We start from the raw sequence: 13,716 nt of genomic DNA on the forward strand, positions 1-13,716 counted from the left end.
GTATGGCCTCAGTCTACACTCCTCAATTAGAATTGCCTCATAGCCATCCCCCCACCCTCACCCCAGCCCCCAACCATGGCAGAGCCCAGCTGCCATTGCTCTTGAATCTCTGTCTCTGGTTGCTCCCAGTCCCCATCTTTCTTCTTGTTACTATTCAGTTAAGTTTTTTCTTTCTTATTTGAATGACTCTTCTTTACAAAGTTCTAAATACTTAACTTTCTAGGCATGGATGGTCATCAGAGGGAAGATGGACGTTCCACAGTGTGCTTTTGAAAGTACCAAGACTGATAGGGGTGCCTGCTTATCTCCCTGCTGACAAAGAACTAGCTATTTACTGAGCTAAAATGATGAATATTCCAAGAGCAAGTTCTGAAATCACCAAGCCCCACAGTACTCTTTGCAGTCTCTGTGCTATCTATACTGATGAAGCCACTAGATGTAAGTCTTAGCCAGTAAAAGAGACAATGGATAATTGTTTTGGGTTTTAGGGCCTCTGCTGAAATGTTACTGATTTTCAAGTTTCCAGTAAACTAAGTTTACTAAAGTCAGTAAACTAACTGACTTCAAACAGATGGATCAGTGCAGTCCTTTTTCACTTTTTGTATGTAGCATTTTTTCCCACCTGTTATTTACTCATTCATTTTTACTTGTGCTCTGAAACACAAAAGTCATCTTATTTTTTCTTTAGAATTCATAATTTTAAGAGGTTACTGGAAAAGTCCTCTGATTCACCTGTAATTGAAGAGTTCCCCATTAAAGTTTAAATGTTTCTTAGCTCTAATTTGAAAGGGAGTTACATTTCTGTGATGGACTCACGACATTTCTTACTGGAAAAGGTCAGATTTTAATGCCTTCTTGTGATATATGCACCTGGCTCAAGATCAGGCAGTTTTGAATGATGGAATTTAATTGTAATTTAGTAAAGGGGTAAGAGATAAGAAATTATGGCTTTGCTGTAATGCCTGAGCCAATTCCTTAGCAGCCTTCATGGGGGTTTGTGGGTTAGAAGCTGCAACTTCAAGAAGCCTTTCAGGGACACCATGATGATGCTCTGAGTAAAAGCAAAACCTCATCTTGGCTCAAGTTCCAATGATTACCTGACATCCTACCTTAGAAAAACAAAGACAATTGCCAAGGTATAAATCCTTGTCTTCTGAACATTCTGGAAATCCAGATGGATATTTATTACCTCCCATTTTGTCCACCTGCCTCAGACTTCTTACAGTCACTTCCTTTTTCCCCAATAAAAGTTCTTGAGTATACAAAGATACCTACCTACCTTCCTTCCTTTGTTGTGTGAAAAAAGGACTGCTTAAGATCAAATTAACTGAATGAGAATTCTCCCTCCCCAATCTAAGAAAGTCACTTCTCTCTATTCTGTTTTAAATGAATCAAAGAACCGATCCAACTAGGGTATGAGTCATACATTTATTAACAACAGATAATGTGATGTGGTAGAAAAGTATTGGGACTGGATTTAAGCCCTCAATCCTTATTAGAACTTAGACTCTCTGAACTTCAGTTTCCACATCTTTAAATTACCTGTTAGCCTCAGGTTTCTTATCTAGTAAATTGCTTTGAGGCTTAAATAAAATGATAGTCTCCTTGGGATTGTTCTGTTATCCTGTGTTCCGGGGCATGCTAATCCACTGCTCATGGTGCCTGATAATGCCCTCTTGTAGTGAATTCTTTTCTTATGTTGTTTTAATTTGTGCTTATGGGCTCATCCTCAGCTGGGATTATTATCATAATGTATGAGTCATATGTTTCCTGGGTTGTGGGAGTATGTTTACAGAGATGGTTTATATTTGTCTTGTCTGGGTGTCCCCAGGATTTCACTTGTCTAGGGTGAATTTTCACAGTAATATGTCCGTTTGAGATTCCAGCACCATGTGGATAGTATTCATTTGGACTCCATATCTATATGTGGCACAAACTAGGGCTTGTGGGCCCACCAGACCTGATGCTTCTTTGCTTCTTACTCGGCCCTCTTGTGAAGTTCTCCCATTCACCTTACACAGTGCGGGGAGGGTTTATGTAGAAGTGTAAGTTCTAGCATCACACTTCATATGGACCCAAGGCCTCATCTCTGATTTTCATTGGGATTTTATGATCCTAGTCTCTCTCTTTTAGGGTCTGCTGCCCTCCAGGGTTCTGCTGCATTCACTCAAGTTGTATGAGTTCCTATGTAGTTTTTTGGAAACCAGAAAACTCCCCTGTCTGTCTTTTGAGTTTGACTTTAAAAAAATACTGTAGTTTATCCAGCATCTCTGCTTTGTAAAGGGAAAGAGGATCTGAGTTCAGTTTGCAACACTGCTGAAACTAAAAATCAAATGTGTATTTCTTATGAGAATCTTCTCTTGTTAACAACTTAATTTTATTTCATGAAGACACCACTGTTCACTGGTAGAAGCACTGCTTCCCAGATTCCCAAAAACCTCCCTGGGGATTTTGTTAAGGTACAGATTCTGATTCCTGTAGGACTGGGGTCAAGATGAGATTCTGCATTGCTACCAAGCTCCCCAGTGACGCTGATGCTCCTGACCACACTCTGAGTAATGAGGATTTGAGAGAGACCAGTAATGACTTCTTCCCAATTGCTAATTTATCAGTTGCTGGAATTCATCTGGTGTGGTTGCCTGATAAAATCTTCACTCATCTGTCTGGTCTTGAAAATGAAACTTTGTGTTGAAAGCAGTTTGAAATTGTAAAGAGCTATATAATATTTCTCCATTTGGGGAAAAGAATCTATAAATTCAAAATGGAATTAAGGGGGCTTCCCTGGTGGCGCAGTGGTTGAGAGTCCGTCTGCCGATGCAGGGGACACAGGTTCGTGCCCTGGTCCGGGAAGATCCCACATGCGGCGGAGCGGCTGGGCCCATGAGCCATGGCTGCTGAGCCTGCGCGTCCGGAGCCTGTGCTCCGCAACGGGAGAGGCCACAGCAGTGAGAGGCCCGCGTACCACAAAAAAAAAAAAAAAAAAAAAAAAAAAAGGAATTAAATTGTCCCTGAAAATACCCAGAAGCCCTCATCAGCATTTCTAAAACCTCCCTTCTGCCTCCTCATTTTCTTTTTATTAAACCTGTTTTTCCTCAAGCTGAAATTCTGGGCAAATTAATAAAAGAATTAACTTTCTAATTCAATTTAAGTTTTCTTTTTAAATTACTTATATTGTTAGTATTAATCTTGATTTTTTTTTGTTGTAATTGTATTATTTTGTATGCTTTAGCCTGGGAACTTATTCATTATGGTTAATATCAGTCCTAGAGAACGGAATATTTGAGTTCCAAACAATTGGTGTATCAGGCAAATCTTCGGGATGTGAGATTATTAGTGTGATCAAAGATTCACATGAAGTTAGAAGATTCTGTTGCCCTTATATAGGATGGGAACCATTTTCCAAACTTTCTCCTTGTACCCCAAAACTTTAAAAAAGTAAATCAAAGGTTGATTGGCATCCTGGCATGGCTAATTTTGCTACTTACATCTTAATTTTATGGACTTAATTTAATGGACTAAAACTGGTGTGACCTTTAGAATTAATCAGGGGTGTCGAGTAAGGTGTGTTACAAGCTGGCTTTCCCCACATGGACTTATAGAAAGCTGGGTGTGACCTTATTATAACTGTGGGGTATGGTGGGAGGTGACGCAGTGGGAGGTGACAGGGAAGAGAAGCAGGGTCCTTCCTGTGCCAGGTGCCTGACTCTGTTATGGCTCTGTCATCATGTCACCTGAAGTACCTGGACAAGGCACATCCCCTTGTCAGGTCTCCGTTACCTCATCTAGGACATGAGGGTTTGAGCGAGGCCATCTTCTGTTTCTTCCGTCTACAACATCATTCCCCACTTCCCATCACTTATGCACATGTTCCATCTGAAAATCCATGAGCCACACGACAGGAAGAAAACAAGTGTTACCATATCTGTGAAGAGTCTGATCAGGAACAGTGAGTGAAGAAATTTGTAGGAAAAAACTGACCCATGGGGGCTTCCCTGGTGGCGCAGTGGTTGGGAGTCCGCCTGCCGATGCAGGGGACGCGGGTTCGTGCCCTGGTCCGGGAGGATCCTGCATGCCGCTGAGCCTGCACGTCCAGAGCCTGTGCTCCGCAGCGGGAGAGGCCACAGCGGTGAGAGGCCCGTATACCGCAGAAAAACAAACAAACAAACAAAAAACAACTGACCCATGTCCTGCTGCTTCACACAGGGAGAATAAGTTTGAGGCTCATGTGACCTAAATTGACATTTTTATTTGGAGAGAGGGTGTCGTGGGTTAAATGGTAGCCCACTGAAAAGGTATGTCTACCTGGAACCTTATGGATTTGACGTTATGTGGTCATCACCATATTACATTTGCAGATGTAATTAAGTTAAGGATCTCGAGATGGGATCATGTTGGTTTAGGCCCTAAATCCATTGACAACAGTCCTTATAAGAGAAAAAAGGGCAGAAGACACATAGAGGAGAAGGTTGCTTGAAGACCTAGGCAGAAATTGGAGAGATGCAGCTGCAAGCCAAGGACACCAAGACATGCCAACAGCGATCAGAAGCTAGAAGAGAGGCATAGAACAGATCTTCCCTCAGAGGCCCTGGAAGGAACCAACCCTGCTGACATCTTGATTTCAGACTTCCAGCCTCCAAAACTGAGGGAGAATAAGTTTCTGTTGCTTTAAGCTACCTAGTCTGTGGTAATTTGTTATAGCAGGCACATGAAATCTAATACAGAAAGTATAGCAGCACCAGTATTTACTAAATGTTCTAAATAAGTTTTACATTCATTATTTATATAAATTTATTCCTCATGATCATTTTATAAAGTAGGTACTATCACTACTGACATTCTAGAAGTTAGGAAACTCAGGCGCAGAGAGGTTATATAACTGGCCTGAAGTCACACAGCTAATAAGTAGTGAAACTGGAATTCAAACCCCGAGTCCATTTTCCTTTACCTCTAAGGTCTACTTCCTGTCTGTCAATAACGTGGTGGTTATGGAGCTCACCATGTGGTATTTTCTTCACTGGCCAGTGGGACCAGCACTTTGTATTCTGTCACAGCTGATGGTGCTCACTGCTGTAAGGCTATGGTGACAGGGCCTCTTGAAAATCCAACAGAGTAGAACGTAGAGCTTATTGTCTTAAAGTGAGTAATTTTCCGTAAAAGGCAATTTAAGGGAAAGCTATACTCTCCCAAGTTGCAGAGGTATAGGAGATACAGAAAGCATTCCTCCCTTTGAGAGCACAATACAACCCTGAGGGTATCTGGGCAGAATTTCGCCCAGTTCAGTTTGGCAGTTTTTCAGGAAGTTAGTGCTGGGAGAAGAAAGTGGAAAATGTGAAAATATAATTCAGTTCTTGAAGGGACAGGGGATTATTTTTAAAAATAAAGACTGAGGAAACACTTAAAACCCTAGTTAGCAGGAAGGATAGCCATTAAAAGCATTTCAAAAAAAACAAACCGTATGTTCTTATCAGGGTATTCAGTTCTGGAGCAAGCAGCCCAGAGAGCGGTACAGGAGGCCTGAAGCCCCTTTAAGATGCCCTTCCTTGCCTGAGGGGCCTGTGGGAGGGAGCAGGTTTCCAGCGGCCTCTTCAGTCTGGGAAAGTTTCCAGAGAGCAAGGCCTTCTTGAATGCTGACAGCCTCTTCTGCTTTCATGGAAACTTCTAGCTGGGGAGGGGGGTTGTCAAATGCATGCAGATTACTTTATGTCACTGCTTTATTGTGAGGGAGAAGGAGAGATCAACCTCCCAACCTTTACGTTGGCATTCACTTAGTTTAGAACATTTTGTTAAATTTTGTGAAGGATGAATGAAGCTGGTTTCTCAAAGATGATGCTTGGGTGCCTTGCTTTGTGTTTGAGGGTACAGGGTTGAATGCTAGGGGACATCTATACTTGATCAGGACTCAGCTATGGCTTGGGGACTTTTTCCTTGAATGTTCTTGGAAGGAATGGAACCTCTATAATAATAAGGATAATAAGGAATATTTGTAAGTCACTTTAGAGTTTAATAATTGCACTTGTCTCCATTTTTTCATTTAATTTTCACAACATCCCTGTTATGTAACTATCATCTCAGTGTAACAGATCTGAAAATCAAAGCCTTGGAAAGAGAAAGTAGTCTGACCAATTTGCTTACACTGGAAATATTATTAAATGAGATACGTGTAAGGCACTAAGAATGTAGCCTGGCATCCAATAAGTACCAATTAAGTGAAGCCACCTGTTGTCACTCTCACGCTGCTTGTTATTATTATTGTGTGTTAATTACTATCCGATAGAGTTGGCCCTGCAGCCCAGATTGTTGACCCCATACTGCCAACATTTTCTGAAACAGGAGGATGCCATTTCCTACTTGACCATATTTCCTTAGAGTTTTTTCCTTTCTCTTTCTTTTTTTTTTTTAAGTTCAAAGAGCCAGCCAACAAGTAGAACCAGTGGGTTATGAGAACAATCTGGACGCAACATGTCATTCCCTGGATCACCAGGTTGATTGGGGCAATCTGGCTGGGCAGTACTTACATATAGATCAAAAAGAATGGTTCTTTCAGATAGGGGACTGAGGTCAAGTAGAGTCAACAGTGGAAGCCTTTTAGTAATGCAGTAAGACTACCTAAGAACATGGAGCATTTGAGGAGCTTGCAGAGAAATGATTTTCCTGGATGTACAGTGAGCACACAGGTAAATCTCTCTCCCTTCAGAAGAGGTGAGATTTACTTATACCAGCCCTGGTTGGGGGCTGTGTTGGAGAGGAGGGGGAGGTCTACAGTTCTTTAGATTTCACTTGAGCGTGAGTATAGACTCTTTGACCTTTGCCCACAATAAAGAGAGAAGCTGGCATGGAGGATGTATTCCCTTACATGTCTTCTAGATGCTCCCAGACAAATAGTTCTTGTTTTCTCACTTTTAACCAAGAGGACAATAAACCCCATTCTCCTGGGCTATTGAGCAGAAGGCTCAATCTATCCTACAGACATTTGTGAAGAGTTGGGTGGGGTGTGTAGGTTGTGGAATGAACAGCCAGTCTAACTGACACACTTAGGATGACAAGCCTGGTGATCGTGGACTGGGTGTTCTCTCTGCCCACAGGGTAGCCACCATTTGCAGAGCCTTCAGAAAGTATAAGAACAGAGAAAAGGCGGAAGTCAAAATTCAGTCCACCTGGAGAAAGAAACCAAAGCTAGCCTCTGAGCAGGTGTTGAGTCAGATCGCCTATCCAAGTTAGATGGAAGGAATCCGCAGTTTGATTTAGCTGACCAACACAGCATACAGACTGAAATCTCATGGTTAATAACCTACCAATGGTGCAGGACCAACTAAACTGACTAAATTTCCAATATTAATTAGCCAGTAGATGTTTGAAGGGCTATGAATAGAACATTGAACTCTAGAAACTGGTTCTATGTTGTAGAGATCTAGTCTCATGGGCAAAAACCCTCCACTGTGTAGGAGTCAGCCTGTAGTGGTGGAGACAGATGCACCTGAGGTCAGGGGCAGCTTAGCAAATTCCACTAGTTCTCTGAGTTTGTGATTCCCAAATAGATAAAATAATAGCATGATCTTAAAGATTCTCTAGTGATTTTGATTCCAACTCCCAATTCCATTCATTTGACACCTTATTAAATTCTTCCATAACACGTGAACCTTTATGTCATCACATAGAGTGAGGGTCACCGTGGCCCTGAGGTTGGTGATGGCTCACAGTCTCTTGATTTGGGAAAGCTATATTCATTTCTACAATGTTCTACAATGCAATACTATTGTCTCTCTCTCTCTCTTTTTTTTTTAAATTTATTTCTTGGCCACACGGCATGTGGGATCCTAGTTCCCTGACCAGGGATCAAACCTGCGCCCCCTGCATTGGAAGCTCAGAGTCTTAACCACTGGACCACCAGGGAAGCCCCACATTTGTCTATTTATAACCACAAAATAAACCATGTGGTTTTATCATCTGGGCTGATTAGCTTATTTTATTCACTGGACAAATATTTAATTGAATTTATACCATGTGCAACATGTTATAGTCATTTTGTTCAAGCAGTATGAGGTGAGCCATGGATCATTCCTGTAGAGACTGGTTAACTTCAGGGAGACTAAAGTTTGTTGCAGTAGCCAGGGGCTGCTCCCCTCCTCACCAACCACTCAGCAAGTGTGCTGGGGTCACCAAAGACACCTTGCACGTATACAGATGACTCAGCTGAAAATGTAAGCAAGGAGGTGGGGAAGAATGAGGTTGGGCATCAGGAGACCAAAGTCTTTTGTCCACAGTTGTATGACCTTGAAGAGGTCATTTATGCTCTTCACACTCAGATTCCTTAGCTGTAAATAAGAAATTTTGTTGAAGTGGTCTATGAGGTTCTTTCAGCTCTAAACATTTTACAATTGTAAGTCCATCACCATGACTAGAAAAGAGCTCAGAACACATGTTCTGGGGATGGTGGGTCACCAGTGTTGTCCTCATGAGTATTTGTGCTTGGAGCTTCTTAGAGAGAGAAGACCCAAGGCCCAGAGTCACAAGTGATTCTCCTAAGGTGACGTGGGTAAGAATAGGAAGCAACTCTTACATCTCCTAAACTTGTAGTCTGTGCCTTCAACTCTGAGTTATATTAACCCAGATCACAGAAACACTCTTAAGAAATAAGGGATTTTCATCTCTATTAGGTTACTGGTGGACAATATACACATGTGTGTTTCAATAATACCTGTTTACCTAGAAACAGCCAAGGTTTCATTCAGATTTACTGTGGAAAATCGTGCTATTTCCTAGTTTTCTACACAACCAAGGGGAAAGAAAAAACGGCCATTGTTTATACCAACACACATATGGAAAATATTTTCTTAGAAGAGACAGGATATTTTAAGGTATAATGGTGGAAATGGTGGTGGGGATAGTGGAAAGAGTGGTGTTTTTTCAGAGAAAACAGAAGGATCCAATTCTTTATGTTTCTGATGCTTTTCACAGATGTGACCTCTTGGTTTCAACGTCAGATGTTCATATGTCGGTTTGATTTATAGAGCGGCTAATTCTGAGGATGGGGAAATCAAGATGGAAATTTTGGAATATCAATTACAATCTTCATCTGCTTCCTTGTCTGGCATGGCTATAATTTGTGGACTCTACATGTAAATTAGACATTTTCTTCTTTAACGAGGACTCTAGAAAAAGTAATTTGTGTGTGTGTTGGTAAACAGCACTCACATTTGCTTCAAGGAGAAATGATAGAGTTTTGACTTTATCTCATAAATGGGGACAATCTTTGTCTTCAATTATTTGTACCCAGCTTCCGACAACTTTGTTCAGACTAGAGGTCTGTCTCAGTGTTTGAAAGAGTAATTAAATTTAGTTGACAAAACTTAGACCTCACTTTGATGTTTTGCATTCTTTGCCCTTTGTTTGGGAGGGAGGGGGGTTGCTGGGGCAGATAAGCAAAGGGCAACCATTGTGCAAAGATGGGAAAGGATGCAGGAGAGACTGAGCCCAGAGCACCCCTCCTACTGTGACCACCAAATCAAGAATGGGGGACGTGCCATGACCTAGGCAGCCAAGGCTCCCTGAAGAGATGCTTCTGGGTGGAAAGGGTTGAGAGCAGATCTTGTAAGTTCTGGGCCTCTGGGGAAAATTTTACCAAAGTTTCCCCCTCCTTTACTTATTTTTATAGTCTGTCTGAAATTCACCAGAATGAGGGAGATCATTTAAGATTTGGGTTATTATGATTGTCTTGAAAAACTGTGTCCTCGGTTGAACAAAAAAGTCTATGTTAGTATAATGCTATTCAATGTTTGATGTGGCTTCCTTTTTCAAACTGTCACTCTGTAGGTCACTTTGGAAGATTAGAAGACAGTCTGGTTGAGAGTAAAGAGGCCCCAAGGCTGATGCAGAGGAGTTGGGATTGAGTCTTTCCTATTATGTGGCCTGAGTCTTAACGACCCCTCTTACTTCATTTGTGAGATGAGGATAAAATAATACTTGTCTACTTTGGAGGATGTTGTGAGTTGGGAATGTGCCGTGCAAACAAAAGATGCTAGAAGCATCACATCTTGGTTTCCGTTTATGTTGAAAATTTGTTTTTCATTCATTCTCAGTGGGGCTGGAGAGTGGCAGAGGATGAGCTGAGAAATTCAGGGTGCAAGCCTTTCTGCAAGTGGCCATAAGAGGGTAGATTCTTTTCTGGTTTTGCCTACAACTTAAACGCATCTACCACGTTTCTTCTTGCTGCCCTAGTCCAGGGCCTTTTCCCAGTGTTAGCTGAGCACATTTAATGGTCTGGTCTCCAGCTGGCTGGAGAATTCAGTTCGTAGAAGGTCTTATTCTCCAGTGTGGTGATGGTGGGTTTGCAGTAGCATGCCCACAATTAGATAGATCAGAATGGGATGAATTCAGGATAGCTAGCCACTGGGAGTGTTCCCTCTCTAGTTTTGTAAGTTGAAAGAGTACAGATCACCCTACAATCCCTTTTCAGGAAAATGTCCATTTTTTTATGGCTTCATGTTTTCTTAGCATCCACAAGTTAAATGCATTGAGCATCAGGCAGTGGTTAAGATCATAAGCTTTGATCCAGACACCTACTTTCAAATTCTGTCTCCTTTAAGCTGAGTGACCTTTTGTAATTCGTACACCTCTCTGAACTTGAGTTTCCTCATCTGCAAAATGAAGGTAATAACAGTACTTACTGAGTAGGATGAAAATGAAATTTGTGTAAAGTGCCTAGCATGTTGCTTGGTATTTGGAAAATCTCATGAATGTTATAATTATTCAATCTAGATGAATTTAGTGTTTGCTAAGGTTTGAGCTTCAGTCTTTGACAGATTGTGTGAGTTGATCCACTAGACCAAGGATTGGCCCAATTGCTGGTTTTGTAAATAAAATTTTGTTGGTACACATTTATTGGGCCATGCTCGTTTATGTATGTGCTGTCTCCATTGGCTTTTGCACTATAGTATCAGATTTGAGGAGTTGTAACAGGTCATGCAGCCTGCTAGCCTAAAATATTATTTGGCCCTTTACAGAAAAAGTTTGTCAAACTCTGCCCTAGCCTATTGACTCACTGGAGTTCTAATTCTCCTTCTGTGGCTGACTTGCCTGATCTTTGATACAATATTTAATTGTTTTCCCCACATTTAAGAGGAATGGTCAAAGAAATCTGGTTGGATATTTGGCACACGTTAGCTCCTGAAAGTAAAATGATACATTGTTACCATCATTGCTAATTGAGCAGGCAGACCAAATGTCTCCTATATAATAGTGCCTATGGGAATGTGACCCTGGGTGATTGAACATGTAGTAAGATAACTTTCATGTAGGTCAAGGCAGCCTTCACAACAAATTTCCTGTCTATTATGGCTTTAACCCACAATTTCATCTTTACCTAATTCATGTACTTCATAAATATTTTTAAAAGGAGAAAGATTGTAGAAAAAATGAATTGAGCACAGCAGTCATATAAGATTAAGGCTTATTTTATACTGATATTCTCAAGATCTGTAGTAAAACTAAGCATTGGAGACATAGATATCTCCTATACTTGACATTTTAAGACCATAGCTGAACATAAAAATGTGAGAATGCAGATTATCCTAAAAATGACATTCTTATGATAAAAGTAATCTATTAAAAAGTCACATGAATGGCTACAGCCATTTGTCGTTAACAATATAATGATGTGTTAAAATGCTAGAGGAAGGATTATGTCCGTGTTTGATGTTTTTATAAGTTGCTGCTGCATAAAAATGTCAAATAAGAATAATCTTAAACTTGACATTTTTCACTTGGTTTTCACTCTCAAAATAGCTCTGTGAGTTCTGGTTACCTTTTTGCTTCACACTTTTGATTTTTTTCTTCCCTAAGTAATTTTCTATGCTCATCCATGTCACCACTTCATTTCCTCCTTATTAAACTTTTCTTCCTTTTAAAAGAGTGTTTGCTTCTTATATATTCCCTTACATTCCTCTCCAATTTCCTCTTAATATAAAAGAATGAATTCCTCAATTTGGGGGGTCAAAATCCTGAAATAGTGTCTCCATATATCCTTCTGGCCTCGTTCACACATTCTCCTCTCCACATGATCAGACAAGAAGGTGCACCAATTCTTTCCAAGAATTGGTGCACCAATTCTTTTGGGAAATAAACTTGTTCTTCACCTCCTTTTTTAACATTGTCTTTTCAAATTCTATTTCTGGCCTTCCACATTTCATTTTACCTAAAAGGGTCATTCCTGGCCCTGCGGACAGGCACTTCGGCTTCTGCACTTGCGTGCATTATGGACAGTGTGCTGGGGGCTCAGCTCCATTCTGCTTGAGATGGGCACGAGATTCATAGAAAGAGCCTCTAGGGAAAAAGAGAAATTGGGAAAAAGTCATAGGTCAGTACTGTGAGCAATGTAGTAAATGATGATATCTAGTTTTGTAATGGGCTTTGCATTTTTGCTCTGTGTGTACATGCATGTGTGCATGTGTATGTGTTGAGTGTGTGTGTACCTGTGTGCACGTGCATGACAGTGCATACACATGTGTTTAGATAGTTTGGCATCTTTTATAGTCTCTGGGTCCCTCACAACGTACACACAGACCCTCTCTGTATGCTCACAAAGAAATGATAATGTGTTTTTAAAATGAGTTTATACATTTAAGAGTTTTCTTCTTGGTTTTTTGAAGTCATTGAAGGCCTCTGGACCTCAGTTTCACCGACTTCTTTCCTTGTACTCCCTGCAGATTTTCTCTTTATCTTTACCGGTCCCATTCTTTCTTTCCAAGTAAATGCTCCACTTCTTGCCTAAGCGAATCTCTCCACCCATGTCCTTGAGACCACTTCCTTGATATCCCACCTGAACTTCATCCTATTAGGAATAACTTTAGTCTCCTGCATCTTTGGTTTTGCCCCCTTCACTTGCTTTAAACCTCCTCAGTTCTTTTCTGTCTCAAGAGCCCCTCCCTTGATCCATCTGTACTCAAGCCAACAAGTCCCTCCCTTCCTTTTGTTAAGTGGTCTAGGTCTGTAATTTCCACACCATCACCCAGCTACTCACTCCTCATGTCCTTGCGGGCTGGCTTCTGCTCCCCACCAGGTCCTGAACCTAGTCTTGTGAAGGCTACAGGGAGCTTTTGACTTCCAAATCCAGCCATCTGTTCTTGATCCTCATTCTTCCTGGGTTTTCTTCCACATCTGAGATGCTCTTCCTCGCAGCTCTCTCTCCTTCGCAGCCTACGTGCTGAGCTCAGGTTCTTGCACCTGGTAGTCTCCCACTTTGCCAAAACCGCTCCCTCGTGCCACGCCCTACCGTAGCTGTTCCTGACAGTTCTGTCCTTAGTCCTTTTCTTCACCTCTGTAACCTTATCTCCTCTCATCTCCAGAGATACTTACTTATCTGCCTCCAGGATTCAAACTATCCCGACTAACACTGCTTTCTTTTTCTTAGTGGGATATATTGATCATCTCTTGTGTGACCCTAATATGTGCAGAGAGAAGTCCGTCAGCTAAATGCTGAATTTGGGAAATGCTGTTTCCATGACCTTACATAAATCAAACGTCATTTTTTCTATTTTTTAATTTGCTGAGATTTTTTTCCTTCTTGCTGTTTTATAAACAGATGTTTTTGAGAATTCTCCTCTCAGCAGGTTCCAAACACAAACTTGCATTACTATTCTTACAAAATAATAAACACCTTTGAGCTATAAAACCTTTCAAATTGTTTTTTCACAGAGAAGGGATTTGCATGCTGACTCATTC

This window comes from Mesoplodon bidens (genome assembly GCF_964165515.1).
Source record: "Mesoplodon bidens genome assembly, chromosome: 9".
In the NCBI taxonomy this organism is placed as follows: domain Eukaryota; kingdom Metazoa; phylum Chordata; class Mammalia; order Artiodactyla; family Ziphiidae; genus Mesoplodon; species Mesoplodon bidens.